The sequence below is a fragment of the Xiphophorus couchianus genome, chromosome 23 (genome assembly GCF_001444195.1).
Source record: "Xiphophorus couchianus chromosome 23, X_couchianus-1.0, whole genome shotgun sequence".
NCBI classification, from domain to species: domain Eukaryota; kingdom Metazoa; phylum Chordata; class Actinopteri; order Cyprinodontiformes; family Poeciliidae; genus Xiphophorus; species Xiphophorus couchianus.
Genome location: NC_040250.1, coordinates 1,790,469 through 1,809,434, shown reverse-complemented (window position 1 = coordinate 1,809,434; position 18,966 = coordinate 1,790,469). Strand labels below are relative to the sequence as shown.

At 38.1% G+C, this 18,966-nt stretch overlaps 1 protein-coding gene across 1 annotated transcript in view; it reads right to left on the bottom strand.

The window, feature by feature from the left end:
* Positions 1 to 18,308, bottom strand: part of pitx2 (paired-like homeodomain 2) — a 56,508-nt gene extending 38,200 nt beyond the window's left edge. Inside the window, exon 1 of the mRNA XM_028009472.1 lies at positions 18,108 to 18,308. The gene's annotated coding sequence lies outside the window, so the exon portion shown is untranslated. The remainder of the gene's footprint in view (positions 1 to 18,107) is intronic.
* Between the last annotated feature and the right edge of the window lie 658 nt (positions 18,309 to 18,966).

The window sequence follows — 18,966 nt, the reverse complement described above, 5'->3', positions numbered from 1 at the left end:
TTGAGTAAATACTAGAGAACAATAGGTTCAAGGTCACGCTACTGCTTCTCAGTCAAATTTAAACCCAGACTTTGACTTGGCCACTTTAAAATGTCTTTTGTTGTTTTTATTGAGCCCTGCAAAGGGAACCTGCTGGTGTGTTTTGATCACTGCCTTTTTTCACAACCCTGATGATTAATAAGTTCATAAACTGATGAAATTATAGGTAATTTAATTGCTGGTAGTTCCCCAGGTTGCTAACATAATGAAAAAGAAAATGGAAAAAAAAAACTTTTATTAGTTTCAGTTTGGATGTGGTGAACTATTTTCCAGCATTTTTTATGTGTTTTGGCTAATTTGAATTCTTTCCAGTCACCAGGGATGTTGGTCTTGGGTTTGTGTCATGGATAATATTTTTTTCAATATTTAGATTTTGTTCTTGTTTTTTGTGTCCTTAAGAATTTCTGGTTGGTTAACCACTGTTCTATGGGTAAGGATAGGGATAATATCGCTCTGTGTGGTTTGCTGGAAGCCTCACCAATTGTGTTTGGAACCCTTTGCAGTCTGACAGATCTCATTGTTTCCCCCTCTTTCCTGATTTTCTTTAGATCTCAGCTTGATCTGTTGCTTTTCAACACTTGTTGTCTGATTCTGCAGGTCTGGTCCCAACATTAGACAGTTAATTTATGACTTACTGGGGGTTGTGAGATGTAGAGGGTGTCTGGTAGTTAATAAATGAAAATTATCTTCACCCGATGTTAAAAGGATACTAGCTGATCTGAAACGTTGCACAGGCAGCTTGAGCTGCCAGAAGACGGTTGCAGATGAGGTGGGGTGTAAGAAGAAAGGTGTGAGGATCTGGAGGCACAATAAATTAGGTGACTTTGAGGTTTCCGCCTGTTGAAAACCTCAGTGGCTTTGTTAAAACACAGCTGTAACGTAGGAAAAAGAGGTAGCAAAAACTTCTCATAATATTAACTTTTAACTTTTTTTGGGAAAATTGCCAGTGAGGGAAATCTCCATTTGATATTGCATTCAGTATATTTAGCTCTCATTACCTACAGAGCAGGTTTGGAGTTGTTCATATTATAAATTCCTAACAATCTTAGTATAAGGATTATGACTGAGTTTAAAAATGGATTTGAGTGGAGAGTCACAGGGAGTTAAATTAACAAAAGTTACTTCAGAAAATGAAGGAAGTCGCCACGGAAACCTCACAGACCTCCAGAGCACAAACGCGCACATTAAAGAACATGTTCACATAACCAAAACAGAGACATTGAAAACAACTAATTATGTTGGATAAAGAATGACGTGATATTAAAGTGGACCTTTATTAACTCAGCAGTTTTTGTGTACAATCTTACAGGTTTTTCTGAAGAAAGCATAGTCTTTCTTTAATGAACTAAAACAGTAAAAATACTGAATAGTACTGAAAAATACACTCCAAACTTTTCAATTTTTAAAGCAAAACTAATGACACCATGTATAATTATTGTGCCATTTCACCTTTCTACACGACTTCTTGTTTACGTGTCGCAGGAAGTCCCCAGACAAAATATTAAAGCAGCAATACGTAACTTTTATATGTATATACAAGGTTTCTATACATATTTGTTTAAACTGTCACCATGCTGTGACAGTATACTGTCCTCTCTCCGTTCTCTCTCTGTCATCTGCAGAAAGGCAGCATGCAATCAGAAACAACCAATCAGAGCTAGGGGGAGGCTCTTAGTGCTTTTAATCATGCTCATGTACATGCAGCTAAATGTGATAAGTGTAGAGAAACAACTTTCACTACTGCTCACAAATAGAAATCAGTGAATACTTGAGATTCCATCTAAAAAGGCCTATAAATTACTATTTTAATTATTAATCAGACATTCCTTATTTCTCATTAATACACAATTTGTAAACCATCTCAGCACTACCACATAAACCAGAATTTACAGTCTTCCTTATCTTCACTGTTGGGGATTCAGCCAATGAGCACCAAGGAAAATGAAAGGCGCTCCTGGATTGGCTGCTTTCCTGAAATGCATTTTCCTCATATAATTTTGTTACATTCCACAGAACACTTTGCAAATTCTGATCCATGAATATGTGGGGATGATACTGAAACTGTATGGAAAAGAACCAGGTACTTTTACTACATCAACACTCACCATTACCAAACAGGTCCTACAGAAGAAGAGGAATTATAAAATGCTTTGTAGTTCATAGTCTATTCACATTTTCCCATTTAGATGATTGTCATTAATATTTGACCAGTGGATAAAACATAATGTAACACCTGACCCTACCAGGGCGGCGTGTTTGAGCTGACTGCAGTGTTAAGCTAAACTTTTCAGACACTCTAAGCTACTCCATGGTTTTCCCTCTGAAAGGTGCAACATGCCTCAATACTCTGAGCTATGCCCTTTAAATGAATCTATATAGGGAATCTCCCGAAGCGCTGTACAGAAGTGCTAATCATTTTCAGCACACACGGTCCAGCGTATAGTATGATCAAAGTTAAGCTCGACCATATCAGGAATGTGTTACCCTCTGGGATATTTTTAGGTTCTCCTTGCTAACTATCTGCCTTTTGGACTTGATTGGAGATTAGCACTGGTTTCATTCTGGCAATGAGTAAACAACCTTCTCTTTATTTCCTAGCCTTGAATCCCCCCCAGCCTAGTTAAGTGATCGGGGCACCTGCTATTTTTGGTCTGATTCAGGGAGGGTTTTTCTAAAGAGAGGAGGGCTTGTTTTACACCCTTATAAGAGCCTATAAATAATATCTCTGTGTCACAGGGCAGCAGGGGAGTCGGTGCTAAATACATAGGTGAAGATGTGTGTGTATGTGGCTGTGTGTGTGTGTGGATGTTTGTGTATATCTGTGAGGCAGCGAAGCTAAGACTGACTCAAGTGAGTGTTGAAATGTAACAGCATATATAGTTTCTGCCTGCGTCGTGTCAGTTTGGTGTTCAACGAGCTGATGTATAATTTTCCATGTCATTAACTCCAGTTCTTGGTTAATTACACTGAGAATCACGGATTAGATTGCAGATTCTTTCCTCTTACAGTGAGATGCATCTTTTACTTTTGAAGACTTCCTCACCTAAAGCATGTAAATGAAGGAATATTAATCAGAGGAAGTTGTATGGAAATCTGCACAATGCTATTTGTATTTTTGAGCAAATGCAAACTGTCAGGCCCTCAGGGAAGCTCTGTTCTCAACGAGTCCTTCATGCCACATGACCATTTATGGGTTTTTTATTCCCTTAAACAAGCTTTCTCTACTATCTGCAATAAACAGCACAATGATGCACAACACTTTTCTTGTTGCATTAGACTCAAAATGTTCAAATGTCATTTGATTGTTTCAGTTGAAACATTGTGTTAAAGTGCCTACTTTCAGTCGGCTAAAAAAGAAAACGGTGATAACCATCATCGGCCTGACAGCTGCTCAGCCAGTGTGTGTAGGTTATGATTACATGCACTGATTTTTATCTCATAGGCGAGTCGGCTTGGCCCCCAGAACCCGGCTCAAGCCCGCAAACAGCTGGACGCTGGTTTTGGTTTCAACCCCAGTTTGGTTCATGCATCTAAAGTCTGCATTTGTCTGCTACCACTCTTACGTATAATTTTTGAGGTTGTCCTCCACATGGAATATAAGGGCTCAGCTTTCATACAGACTCACATATTACACAGACTACCTTTGAAGACACTTGGTGCTGAAAAGTATGTACGTTTTAAGCAGGTATTCTAAAATAAAGGCCAAAAGCAAGGCAATTTCCTCAGATTTTTCTCTCATATGAGTTCTCCTCCTTTTCCCTTCAAACTGCCCCTTCCCCCTCTCATTTTCTTGTTCCTTACTTCAGCTTTCTCTGCTGCTCTTCGTTGTCCCTTCACGCCAGCTGTGGTCTGCACAAAAACTGATTTTCAGAGTGTTAACCACCATGTTCTTCCTGCCGACAGCAGGATTTCATTTGCAGACCACAGGGGGCCAATATCTAGGGTAATTCCCAGGGTTTAGTGCCACTGATCTCTTCCCAGCTCACCTTGGGGAGAAAAATTAAAGCAGCGATAAGGCCTTACCCTGCCCAGCACCGGGTTCACCCTGTGCTGCCCACTGCCTCACTAATGATGGTTCACACATACAACACCTGGTCACATATATTCTCTGTTTGCACAAATCATTTATGGATGAAACTAAAGGTAATATGTCATATATTTATATATACTTTCTACACCTGTACCTGTGATTTCTCTTTAACACAGTCTAGATTAACCATATTTTCTATTACAATGTAAAATGAATTGAACAAGTGTGTAATAATTGTTAATTGTTAGTGTAAATGCATAATTGCTCATGAAAAGGAGTTAGAAATTAGACATAACCTTTTGTTTTATCATTTTGTTTTATCCATATAAATGTTATACTGTGTGACAGAAATTAAAATGAACAATAAAATAAAGAAAGAACCATAAAACCAATAAACACTGAAAGTTTGAAGCATAAATAAAGCATAATTGACGTTTTTTCATTTAAAGACAATTTTTGGTGATAAAAATGTCATTAGAGCCAGACTTATTTTAAATACACGAAATAATTACCATATTTTGATGTCATAACATAATCTGATAACACAGAGTCTGATGGAGTATATGTTAGTAAAGATTGTTCTCTTCATCTTAAAAAAAAACACAACTGTTTTAGTCGGAATTTGTCAAACATCTTGGTGACCAAATAAGGAAGTCAGGGACATTTTAGATACAGATGTGTCTACAGTGTGATTGAAATAAGGGTGAAGATGTGAACACATGAAGAAGGCAGATTTTTCATTGATCACTAAAAAAGGTTTATCTGTTAGAAATATAATTTCCACCAAGATTAGGGATATGAACTCTTGGTTTTCAGGAATTAAAAAATAAATAAATAATAATAATAATTTAGTGAGTTCTCTGTAAGTAAAAATAATAAAAACAAACAAAAATCTCCTGCTGCTGCATACATCAGCTGGCCGATTGGATATCAATAGTTCAGCTTTCCTTGTATCCACAATGTTTAGCGTTAGTTTAAGTGACTTGTTAATCCCAAACAAGGTGTTTCTGTGGGAAAGTTAACTTCAGCTGGGCAGAGGAAGTCCTGAAGAATGACATGCTGAGTATGTGGGAAAATCAAGACTAGCATGACCATGGCTTACTTCTACATGGCTTACTTCTATGTAGTGCCTCATGCTGAGACGCATCGCCACATGACAAGAGGAAGCTGGAATCAAACTTACAACCTTCCAATTCTAAGTCAACTATCCATCTGGGTCACAGTCAGCCCATCTAAGCTGACTGGCCACGCCACATAGAGCTCATAAAGTTCTCCTAGGGTGCCGGTTTGTTAGCTCATCAAGCTGCAGCTATCAGATAACAGTTCCTTTGAGTTCCTCCTTTTTTCCAGACAGAATAGCCACACTTTTCATCACTCTTTAGCTTTGGGTCAGCATTATGTTGTGTATTGATTTTGGAATTTGACTGAAGTTTTGGCTGCCAGGTGTTTTTTCTTCAATGTTTTTTTACATTTGTCCAGATTTCCTTCATTCAAATCAAAATAATTGTTGTGAATTCCAAGCATAAAGTCAACGGTTTTAAATGACTAAATAGTGTTTTTGTTCATTAAAAGATGTGAATATCAATTTATTTTAGAGGAAACAGTCAGTTTTGTTTATGATTCAGTCAACTTTCATGGAAATTTGCTAAATGTCACAAAATGTCATTCTCTGTAAGCACTGATTCTAAATTAAATTTTGAAGTTGTTGAAACTGACATTATTCTATTTAGAGAAATGGAAACATTCACAAATGAAATATCAAAAGCCTGAGCCAGAGTTTCAGTTTCATCAAGCTGGTAGATGTTTCTTTCCTACTAGGAATACAGCATGCATGGGAGGGGCAAACCGAGGAGGAAATTAAAACGAAACATGAGAGCCTCTTCTTCAGGTTTTACAGTTGCATGTCTATTCAAGGACCGTTCCTGTCATTGCTTTGGTAGCATGCCTCAGCTGTGTGTAATGGGAACAATTAAAAGCCTTTTTAGCCATGTGCTCAGGCTCAAACACAGGAAGTAGAAAATAAATAGGTAGTAAAAACACACATGTTGTATTCCCTCTTTCATCAGCTGGTGGAGACAACTGATGTGTTTTTATGTATTAATTTATTTACATCAATATGAGATGTAGATGTGACAGAAATCTTCTGATACCAGATTCCTTTAAAACAACACTGTTCAAACACACACAGAAAGCCACACACTGCAGTTGGGAGTGGTGGGTCCTGCAACACAAGCTATCTCTGCACTTCAGGGGGAGGTTTGGGGTGGTTTGTGGATTTAAGTGAAACCAAATGAGCCGATGTCTCCCTGATTAAATGCCGAAGTTATTCTATCTTTAAAAACACATTGCATCACACAACTCTTCCCCCCGTTTCTCATACATGACATGACTGTTGGTTTGACAGTTTTTCATACCGAGCACTTCGCAATGTGTTTCTAATCGACAGGAGATGTGAAGCCCGTGATGCCGCCCTTTGAAATGATGCACGAGGAGGAAAACATAAACAAATGTTTGCCACCAAGCACGTTCAAACTCCCCTTCCCCCCCGGTGCTGCTCGCCCACCCCAGCTCTGCAGAAAGCCACAGCCGCACATGTGACACATTACCAGAGAGGCAGAAGACATGTTTTTGGAATTAAACTATTACGAGGCCTCCAAACAAGATAAATTTTCTAATTGGCTCCTTTCACAACATTTAGATATTGTGTGTGTGTGTGTGTGTGTGTGTTTTCCCTAGGAGGTGTGTGGTACTGGTGTGCTGGGTGCGAAGTAAAGAAGAAGAGGTAAAGTTTATTTGGAGGAAGCTAATGGAGAATGACGGCAGGACAGAACCACACTGGGAGCAGCAGTGACTCGCCGACATACGAAGCAAAACAAACAGTCTGACTTCTAAGCCTTGGCAGGCCCCGCTGACGGCTCTCTCCGTTTCTCAGCTTTCCACTCAGATGTCTTTCAAGTCTTTAATTCTGTTTTTTTACATGCATTATTTCTTTCTGCACTCTGTTGTTTTTTGTGTGCATGTTTCAGTATTCAGCACTGTTTCAGCATTTTCCAGAGGAATGGGAAAAAAACAAAACAGATGAAGAGTGGAGTAAATTAGAGAACCCTGGAGATGCTGTTTTCACTCAGAGGCATTTGATAAGATGTACATTAACGTCGACACTGCTGCTGTAACTGTACACACAGCCAACGTGAAATGATACAGGAATTGACCATCAAAATGGTCAATTCCTGTTGGACCCAAAATAGCTTTGCACCACACTTTAACAGCTCCTCACTTTCGCTGTCAAGTTGAGCAAACACAGACGTCACAGCTATCAGACGAGTCGTCCTGCTCCATCTCCCCTGGCCACTTCTGACTTTCTGTTGCTTCTGCCGCCGCTGGGAAACCCAATCTATTGTTTGATGTGCGCAGACAGATTGTCTTCCAGATCGGCAAATACTTTGTGCAAACAACCCCCGTTTTACCCTTCTAAAATCTGTGACTTAATAAAGATGAAAATGTGAGGTGTCCATTTCCCCTCTGGCTGGGGCCGTGGAATGAAAACCACATGCGTAAATACAGCCCGGTGTGCGGCGTTAAGTGCGCACATGAGAGAAGAAACAGTAATCAGATTGGTTTCCTGTGACAAACAATAACATTTATTTTAAAGCGGCAGCATTTTTCTCAGGCAGAGGCAGTAGCTCTGGTGATAATCAGAGCCAGACTTGGCTCCAGAACAGACGGATGCTGCTACCTAGCTGATCTTGGCAAGTTGGAGGTGAAATTAGCACTGCTGTAAAACTCAGAGATACTTCTGTTACAGAACAGCTTTTGTTTGCAATGAGATTCACCAGCGCTGATCTTAGATAATTACTTTAGATATAGCACAGAGTTATTGTATTAGTTAGAGTTTCACAGGTATTTTTCTCCCTTTCAGAGAAAATCTAAATCTAAATCTAATGAAATCCACAAACACTGACTGAAGGCATTTCTTCACACCAGGTTACAAAATTCCTTCTGAAAGTATCAGATTACTGGTCAGGTTAGGGTGTCAGGTTAGATACGATCGGATGAAGTGGATAGAAAGTGATGTATGATTTCTTTTTTTGCAAATAGAAATCTCAAAAGTGTGGCATCTAAGTGTACTCAGGTAACATGAGTCAGCATTTTGTAGAAGCACCTTTCAATAGAATCACAGGAGTGAAGTCTCTGTACGATTTTGATGGGAACCATCAGAGAACAAAACAGTTTCAGTCGTGCCACACATGCTAAATTAGGTTTAGACCTGAACTTTGACTAGGCCATCCTAAAACATGAATATGTGTGAAAATATCTCGTTATTTCTCTGGCTATAGGTTTAGGGTGTCTGTCCTGCTGTGAGGTGAACCTCCACCCCAGCCATCCATCTTCCAATCAACAACTTCCCTGCTGAAAACACAATTTTTCCACTGCATGATGCTGCCACTTGTCAGCAATTTGCCACAAAAATATTATTTCTTCACAAGAGCAACTTTTTCCAGCTTTCTGATAGTTTGTAGAGGTGATATACTCTCCCATGCACTGATTAAGTGACTTCTGAGGTGTCAGAGTAAAGAATGATGAGTAGGTTCACTGATTGGCAAACTACTTTTGGAGCAACTTAAACACAATCGTTTATTCCAGCTTTTAATCGGATTGTTTTTTGAAGCAGAAATGAACAACCCAGTGGCCCAAGAGAAGCAGCTTTGTCTTCCATCTGCTGCTGTTTGCAAATGTTGTGTGTTTGATATACAGGCGTACCAGAAACACCAGAACATAAAGGTTCTGGCCAGAACATTTCCACGGAAAAAAACAAAAAAAAAGCATAAAAATTTGTAATGCATTGAAATCTATGTAGTTAATTAATCAAAATTAATTAACTTAAAAAGGAATAAAATATTTTTCAGTTGCAACATTACTAAATGTGAAAAGGTCTGAGGGCTGTGACCACTTTTGCAAGCCCCTGTGTGATGTGGCTGCTACCTCAGGTTATCTTCAGTGTTTCATGTATTTGAGCGTAACTGTGCTCAAGTGGAGGTCTGTGGGAGCTCCCAGCATGCTCGCCATCTTCCAACAGAAGAACGTGCCAGTGATGATGGATCACACGGTTTGCAGTGACGAGTGTCTGCTCCTCACCCCCTGGTGGGGTGACCTCTGTGAAACAAATTTCCCCTTCTACTGTGTCTGTGCTGGCTGTGAACGACGCGACTACAGGATCCATCTGCCTCTTGTTTCTCTCACAAAGTGAATGCACACACAGCTGATGTGTTAATGGACAGAATCTGTTGAAGAAACATGCCGTGCATCGCTGGTCATAAAAAGGAAACTTCTTTCATGGCTTGTTGCACTGTGAGGGGAACCAGAACGCTCAGTTTATCTCTCCTATTATGTCTTGGGTAATGTTGCTTGGCAGAGGAGGGAAACTCAGATGTATTCTGTGGTGTTTATTTATATGAGGCACTTGTGGGTATTTTCCTTACAGATGACTTCAGAACTTCATAAATGTGCAATATACGTTTTTAGTTTTGCTTCTGTGGCTCGCTGATATGACCTAGAACCACATGGCAACACAATGTTAACTTCTGTAAATACCAAAGTCACTACACAGCTGTTGTGGCGAAACCTCCTGCAGCCTTCAAAACAGACCTTTGTTCAAAGGCCAACATTCAGGAAAGTGCATTTTTAAGTAACACTTTCAGCAAGAAATGTGATCTGATTTATTTTGTTTTATTAGACTTTTACAGTTCAAACCTTGTTTCGTGATCGACAGAAACCTCGTCTTAAAAGTTGATGTTCACAAGTTATTTTGATACTCTCACACGCTGTTCATAAGTGGATGAGGATCACCCTGCAAAGGCAGTTAGTGGTGAATGGAGTGCAAGCGAATTGTGGCAAGAGTGGAGAACCTCTCATGGCAACAGTCAGTGCCAGTTGTTTGATATTTCAGCTTGGCATATGCTTTGGCATGACGGGTGCCTCACTGAGCCCATAATGAATCATGCATGACCACAACACTTAAATATAGAAGTGTAGACAGCAAAACTCCTGCTATTCTAGGAGAAGCTGTCTTGTAGCAGCTTTGGATGCACACAAATGGATTTTTTAAGTTTTTATTTAAATATTCAGACACTATGTTCTCCCTCTAATTTAGCAGAATCTTGAAGTGGCACAAATTTGGCATAATTGTGAAATGGAAGGAAATTGAAACAATTACAAAAATTAATTAAAAAATTAATTTTTTACATCTAAAAAATTCTAAAAAGTCTTATCCTTTCCCTTTTAGTAATTAAAGTCCATTGCAACCAAATGCATTCAGAAGTCACCATGATCAATAAAAAGATGGACCACAGCAGAAACGTCAGAGAGGAAATTTAAAGTACAGTTAGGTTGTAAAACAATATCTGAACTTTTGAGCATTTCCCCAAAATCAATCTGATCAATCCATCATCTGAACATGAAGAGAGGCTGGCTCACCAACAGACCTACCACAACATCATGGACAACATTCATCAGAGAAGCAACCAAGAGAACCACATTAACTCTGGAGAGGCTGCAGAGATCCACAACTCAGGTGGGAGAAGCTGTTCACGGGTAAAACTATCAGCTGTACTCTACAGATTAGGCCTAAACAAAGACTGGCAAAAATAAAGTCACAATGCAATCAATTTAATGCATAAATCCATCACGCACACAAGAATATGATTCTATAGTATCAATGTTTTGAACATATGGAGCAATATCATTTGCTGGAGAGACTGAAGCCCCTCACCAGTAACGATGTAGGTATTAAATTTAGAAATTTGTCCTGTCCTTGTTAGTGTGTCCCTGATATAAAATTACAAGGCCTTAAATTTTTACTGCTACTAGAGATGCTCACAAATCTCAAGTTTTCAATTAATGAAATTAGCAGTCTCCTGAGGATGCATGGTATGTAACTCTGCGTTACTGTAGGTTATTGAGTAAGATTTGTGCATTTTCAAATAACATTAGATTTTAATGTTCAGTAAAAATGTTTGGAAATTGAAAAATAATTTATAATATCAAAAATACAAATGTGGATTTTTGTTTTTTGGTAGGGGAAAATTGAACAAGTTCAAATAATCAAATAATTATTGTTCAACATAAAATAAATAAGTACAATTTCTGTTAACATATGTGCTCTAACTTTCCATTTGTTTATCACTCAGTGCAAAACAGCTAACTTGTAATAAATCTTAATTTGAAGGTTTTGCAGTTGCTGTTATAGCACAAGCTCTGGTGAATGAACAGGAATAATGCTCTTCTGTAGAACCACAACAAGAAGTGTTTTGATTTGAAGGTCTTGTCTTTGTAATAATGCCAGATGAAGATCACAACCTCCATTTAAGCTACATTTATTTTGATTTGATGCAGGGCTCAGATTGAGACATCCAGATGATCATTATTATGAAGCAAGCAGATGAACAGATTACGATGAGCCATTACTAACTACAGTGTCTGACGACTTTTGAACTATTACTTATATTGTTACTGTGTTTTGCTTGCTGGGTTGGAACCAGTTGATAACTGCTTGCAGTTCCAGCTTGTTTTAGTGGTTTGTTTTATCAAAACAGGTCTTTAGTAAATCAGATCTTGGATCTCAGTGGGACAACCTGTATAATTAAAGGTTTAATAAAAAAAAAAAAGAAATACTATTCAGTCAGCATGTTGTTGGTTATTAAAACAAACACACTTTTTCATATGTGCATGCTATGTCGAAGCTGAGGTTTGAACAGCTAGATTGTTCATTAGACTTGAGTCCCAGACCACAAGTCTTAGTCAATTATCCAATAATTAGAGTATGAGTCAAAGTAGTATAAGTTTAGTCAAAGTCTAAAACTCAACTCTCTATCCCAGTATTGAGAATTGATGATTCTCATTGTTTTTATCTTGTGATTGTACTGAACCACTGAAGTCAAAGTTACTTTCATAGCAGCCAAAGTGGAAATATGGCCCAAATGAGGGCCAAACATTTTGACGTCGCAAAAATCTTTTATTTAGAAGTCAGAACAAACTTGTATTTTACTGGTAAGTAAAAACTAAATCAGTCAGATGTCGAGAATCCTTCATGAATTCTTCTCTTGCAGCAGTTTCCACTTATTTCCTAAACAATAATTTATGACAGACTATCAAGCTGAACAAAGAGTGTGTATTATTTCACCTTGAAGTGATTTCATCTCCTGAACACCTGATAACTTCACTGTTTAGAGACTGAATGCAGGTGGACATCAATGAGGTGAATCCTCTTTAATCATTTTAACAGCTTCTCGCTGTAGGAGGGAAATCCATATTTCTGTATTATATATATTTATAAATATATAAATTTTTATTGGTCTGATGTTATATTTTAATTTTAAATGTCTGTAAGAGGAAAATCATCATAATGAATTGGAATAAAGGCTGGAAAACACAACTCTGTGTTTGATTAACTTTATGTTTTGTTTCTTAGCAATAATGTTTCTGAAATAAATTGGCTTTTTAATAATATTCAACTTTATTGAATGTGTCTATTTTAGATAAAATGTGAGAAATGAATAAAACATGTTAATGTGTGAGCCTCGTAACATGAATAACATTAATTATTTCATTTTTTTAGAGTATTTATTGGAGATGTGAAAATTGTGCATTCTTTGTGTTTTTAAGTTTTAAATAAAAATACATGAGCATGATTTATACTGAACTTTTAGTATTGAGGTGTTTCTGCTGGAACAAGTTGCTGTCTATCTTGGATAGCACACTCTTTTTCTAAATGGCGTTTGAAAAAAAAATTAATTGCAAGATTTTCCTTTTTGCCTGTTCCAGGGACACTCTAAGGACTTAACCATTTTCCTTAGACTTTTTGTCAACAAAATTCTACGTATTTCGCCATTAAAAGGCAATCAAACAGCAAATGTTCCAGCCTTGAACCCATGGAGTGAAATATTGAGAAGGGAAGGATTGGAAACAGCTTGGAGGTTAAATTGAATTAGATCTTTAGAGATGACACCCTCTCCCAGCAAGAAATGCAAAACATGTGAATGTGAAGCACATCATTTTTTTTCTTCTTTCTCTTCATGTATGCTGAGTCTTTTTAGTGTACTGTAAGATGTGTCAGACATATAACTCATGTGAGTGAGGATGAGAAACAGCCGTCGGCAGCTCCTTTAGATAGAAAAAACCTCCGGGTGTAGAGTGAGTCGTACAGCTGTCCTTAAACTGTGAGTCAGCTTTTAATTTGGTTGGACTAATTACCTCCTGCATTGATGCTGCTTTCATCAACAAAACACATAAAAAATGTACTAGATTTAGTCATAACTTAGCAACTAATGATGTTGACCACAATTCCTCTGAGTTTATGACAAAATACTCAAAAAAATCTGCTTACAGTTTAAGTTCCCGCCACATAATCTGCGTGTACAGATTTCAGTACACATACAACTTGAAACTGCATTGAAAAGTGCTGCAATTTCCAATCTATAAAATGACTTGGAAGTATGGCAATCATTTTTTCCATGCGACACCGTCTCGGATTAAAATAATAATCAAGCATCAAATCTGAAAGTCAAACTAAGTGGTGTTTTCTCGACACCCAGCTTGGAGGCGGTGTTATCATGTTTCACATCAGGCCCAAACTGCTCCATCACTGTTTTCATAGACACACAATCTCAACCGCTGCTCATTTTCACCCTCAGCGAGAAAGTTTGGTGGAGTTCCCCATAGCAGGATTTAAAGTTGATATGCCAGAATCCCAGAAGGCAGTAATGTTGGAAGGAGTCGGCGCCCCTGGCTCCTGATGGGATGGTGTTGGTTCTATTACTGGTCAGAGCAGAAGATAAGCTTTCAAAAAGTTCATTTTGTTGAGCGCATGCAGACTCAAAGCATGATAGAGGGATCAAGTAACAAAAATCTGCTTCATTGTAGATCAAAATACCATTTATCATCTACAAATCTTTGCAGATCTGTATGTATAAACATATGATTATTTCAATTGTTTAAATATATGTTACTATTTTTCTGTGCAACGTTTTATGTATAACTGTAACTTACAGCTTAAATTGGGAGCTGGAGGAGCAACTGTGGCTCTTACTTTGGCTTCTTCACTTTGTCTGAATTCTTTACTTCCTGAAACAAAACAAATCTGATGAGTGTGGCTTGCATTTTTATTCATTATTTTGTTTTTCTTTGAAAATAAACTAAGCTCTGTCACTATAAGTGGGGAGCTTTTGTAAGTATAACTTTAAGGGTTTGTAATTTGATTTAAGTTTGGACTTTGACTAGACCTTTCTGACACATTAAAAATCATTGCTATAAAAACCATTCTATTTAGGTATGTACAGGCTGAATGGTGTCTCCAATCATTGGCACCATCCATTCTACCATCAGCTCAAACCATATAAATCATGCTTGTTTGAAGTAAACCAAAAACAACAGGACATGATGATGTCACGACTTTCCTTAAAAATGTTTCCTCTGCTCACAGCACAACAACATTAGTGAAAATAAACAACAAAAAACAACTACTGCACCTCTTCAGATTAGTTGACGTGTTAAAGCAAAACCTGAACTGTTGTGGAATATTCGTGACGCATCACATCCTCCTATGAAACCACTCCTCTGGATCAGGCCAGGGACAACAAATTGTGGATAAAAGAAAGATACACTGCCTCCTATGGGCCTGGCATGCACACTACATTGATTCCGTTGCTGTTGGTGTTTTCATCTGCATACAGAGCATTTTTATTCTGCTGTTGTGTAAATGCTACTTTTTACAAATGCAATGAAAATAATTTTTTGGAAACGTTGTTGTGTAATCAGAACCTTAACTGAGCTACACACAGCCGGGCTCTGACTACAAATCAATGTCTAAAGGAAACGGTTTGCACTGGATGCTATTTAAATTAAAGCTGACTCAATAATTTACACTTTTTAAATTTGTGAAAAAATCCAAGAAGTATGAATACTTTTACAAGGCACTGTATCAAGGCATTGAAAACCATGAATTAATAATTTGGGGTATTTATCATCTTTCTGCAGCGTTTACTTGTGCTTGTCCCAATCAGTAGTTCCTTTGTGTCTTGAATGCCTGTTACAGTAAGTTAATGTGATTGCTTATTGCCAATTCATTAATTGAACTCATTGAACTGATGATTTATTAAATGGTTTGAATTGGGAACAAAAATGTAGGATTTGTTTTTTCTCTCCAGTTTGTAACACGAGATAAAAATGAAACTTGGTTTGCACGTCGTCTCTAACTGTCCATTTGTCCAATCTGAGTCTGGAACGTGGTCAGGATGGGGGGGATTTTACAACACATACAAGGCACATGCTGTACAGTGATGATGGGTTTGAAACAAGGTTATCCATCACCGGTGCTCCTCAGTCCAAGGGCCCCTGGCCAATACCACATCCATTATCAGGTTGAGGGAATACAACTGGGAAAATAAAGGGGTGGGTGGTAGTGGGTTTGGGATGGGGGTGGAGTGTCCACATGAGACTGCATTAAAATCATAAGGACAGATGTGAGAGGCTGACTGAGCTACACATCATATTTTTAATAGAATGCAAACACTGGAGTGTCTTCTTGTGGAGGAAAAACAGTGTACGAAAACACAGATTAAAGATTTAACCAGATGAATAATACTAGAACTGTGTCATTAAAACATTTCGGGTTTTGGACTAAACTGTGTAGATGAAGTATTTAGAGCTATGGAAATGCATGCCAAGCAGCAGAAACTCCAGCATAATAAAAACTCTTTTCCTCTGCAACACGAAGAGAGGAAAAATCCCACCGCGAGTCGGCCAAAAACGCTTTTTTATATCGTAAATGAAGGAGAAGACTGTGGCTTTTAAAGCAAACCGTTCTGATAGTTAACACAGAACCACTTTAAAGGCCAGCTGCAGGAGTGACGTGAATAATAGCGTTTAATTTGTCTAATCTTAGCAGGAGCCGTGGGTGGCTGAGGTTGGGGGCACGAGGGGCTGAGGGGTTCCTGGTACCCTTATGGCACATGAAGAGATCTGCTTCCACCACAACAGGGTGTAAATGCCCCAAATTATCATTCAGCTTTGTTGCTGCTGCTGGTTTATGTTGTGTACGTGTGTGTGTGTGTGTGTGCGTGTAAGCTGATAACACGTGTGTTCACATGATGCACGCTTGGATTCCTGTGGAAAACTTCAGGACTGGCATGTGCCAAGAAGTTGATTGAGGAGATGATTTTGGCGGCTGTAATTTACCCAAGCGCTGAAAAATGTCAGTAAATAAATAATTCAAGGAACTTCACTGATGCAGCCTGGAAAGTATTTACAAGGGCAAGCTCTCCTGAACTCATCTGCCGCGCCAGAGAAACTCTCGTGGCCACATTATTAGGCTCCATGTATGGTAAGCATTCTTAAAAATATCAATAAAATTGTCTCCTTTTGGAAGCGTTTTGGAGCTTGGCATCGCTCCTCCAGAGTGGTTTAAAAATACAAAATAATGCAGACATCAACAGTTTCATGAGTAATCATCAACCGAGGCTTGTGGTTCATACTCAACTATATTTCCTGTCTTCTCTCGGTCGTACATGAGGCTTCCTGTTCCCAGACAAAAAACTCCAAAATAAAAACAAAAAATTTATCAAAGTTACACTGAAGTTACACTGAAATAAAACATTTTAAATTGCCTTTTTATATAGTTATTAGAATATTAACAACATGTTGTGATTAAGCTTGGCATACACTCTTGTATTGTTACATTAACAAGAAGAACGAACAACCAACCAATCAGCAATCCCTCATGACTTCAGAAAAAAAAAAAATAAAGACAAAAACAGAGATAAAAAACGGAAAATAATGGAGAAAGGAAGAAGTTAAAAATAAAAATTTTAGAGGAACGGAAATGTGGAAAAAATAAATAATTTTCTATATTTTTCTTTAGGCGAGATCAGCATTATTTGTCTCTTGTGTAGCTGAGTTTAGCTTTTTGGGAAATAAAGTATTTTAAAATGAAAAAACAAAAAAGGAGACAATTTTTAAAATTACCATAAAAATAGATATATAAAAGAAATTTTAAAAAACTCTGTTATATGATGATGTGAAAATAGCACAGCTGCCTTTGTGTTGGATAAGTTAAATTTTTAAATAAATAATATTTCTATTGATAAGATACAAACAGAAAAGATGATCCTAAAAATCTTAATACCTGATAGATAATTTTATATTAAACTCACTCACATTTTTCTGGTAGTTTTAAATTTCCTCCAGTTTTAGTTTTTTAGGGTTAAACTCTCAGGCATCTCATGCGATTCTCCATGCATCTCCTCTCTGTCCGGGTTTGTGTTGGAGCTGTTGTCCTATTTTCTACAAGCAGCTTTATACTGTGTTGTTTTAATCCCTCGGTACACATCATAATTATGTGACAGAGCTAATATGTTACACTCTGAAATGTAAACCTGTGTCATCAAATACATGGATAAGATTTCAGATCGGCTTCAAGTAAAAAGACAGAAATGTCTTTCAAGTGTTAAATGATAAACATGAATGTCTCCTTCAGCTCCAACTAAAACAAATCCTGGTCCGATGTTTTCAGGAGAAGAAGCCACATACTTTGTCTGTGTGTAGATCTCACCTAAATTAAATCATGTGGTCACCAAAAGAGCCCGTCCCCCCAATACCCAATACCCCACCCCTCGTCTCTCATTGACCTTCTAGGCGCTCATTGTCCAAAAGTGAGACTTGATTACAGGCCTAAGCCCTTCGAAGGTTCGCCTCAGTGGCCACAGCTGATCTTTTATACTAATTTTGGATTAATGCGGGGTCTGAAACACTGCGTAAACACAGTCACTGAGAAGGCCCCTGCCACACAGAGCTAAACATTAATCCTCCTTAATGCTGAGAGTCAACTTCCAGTCCTTATCAGAATTTGTCTTAATCTCTGCCTAGGCTGTACAAAACTCCACTGCTCAATAAGTAAAATGTACACCACCAAACAACAAATGAGGCTAGGAACTGTGCTGGAATTCACAAAGCAGCATGGAAGGAGGAAAAGAGAAGCCCAGCTTACCTTAGCGACGCTTAATTAACTGCTTTCCAGATTCTAACGGCAGAAAAAGGAAGACAGCGATTACTTCATGTTTTCTCAGAATTTAATTTCAAGCTCTGCTGCTGCAATTTTTAGTTGATCCTTCCTCGATTTCAGCCACAAGCTTGTTTCCCTGCTCTCCCACTCTCGTTCGTATTTTTGTCTCTCATGCCGTTTTGGATCCACTGATGTGTGGGTTCTGACCATGTGGGTCCGGGTAGTCCCTGTCTAGTCGAGCGCCCGTCTGTAGAGTGAGGCTGCTTGTCTGTAATTTTCTGAATGTGAGATATGTGATGTATTATTTCAGCAAATATCTGGGCTTGGTTCAGGCGCGTTTTGAAATCTGGGATTTATGACTGGATCTTTTTTTTTGTATCATAACCTCCGTTATATACACAGATTAGTGGGGTAACATTTAAAATTCTTCCCTTTCTTTCTTTATTCCTTTTGCTTTTTAATACATCAGGGACAGCAAACTCAGAATTTGAGCATTTTTTGTGGTTTCACAACCCACTGACCATAACCAAAGTCTGTTTTTGTTTCATATCAAATGTTATGCTTTAGAAATAAAAAAAGAAAATGCATGTAACAGAGTGTAATGTCATGACTGCTAAACACAGTTTAGCTGAATTTGCAAAGCAAAATAAAACCTATTTTAAAATATTGGAGTTTTTTCTTGCCTGCTGATCCTTTAGAAAATGAGCAGCAAAGCCGAGAAACCAGAAGGAACAAGTCGACTAATCTCTGAGCCGCTCGGCCCAACCAACGCTGAAGAACGACATGTGGACTGTGGAGGAGTTGTGTGTTCGCGGACCTGACCTTGTTCATGTTAAGCTGGCAA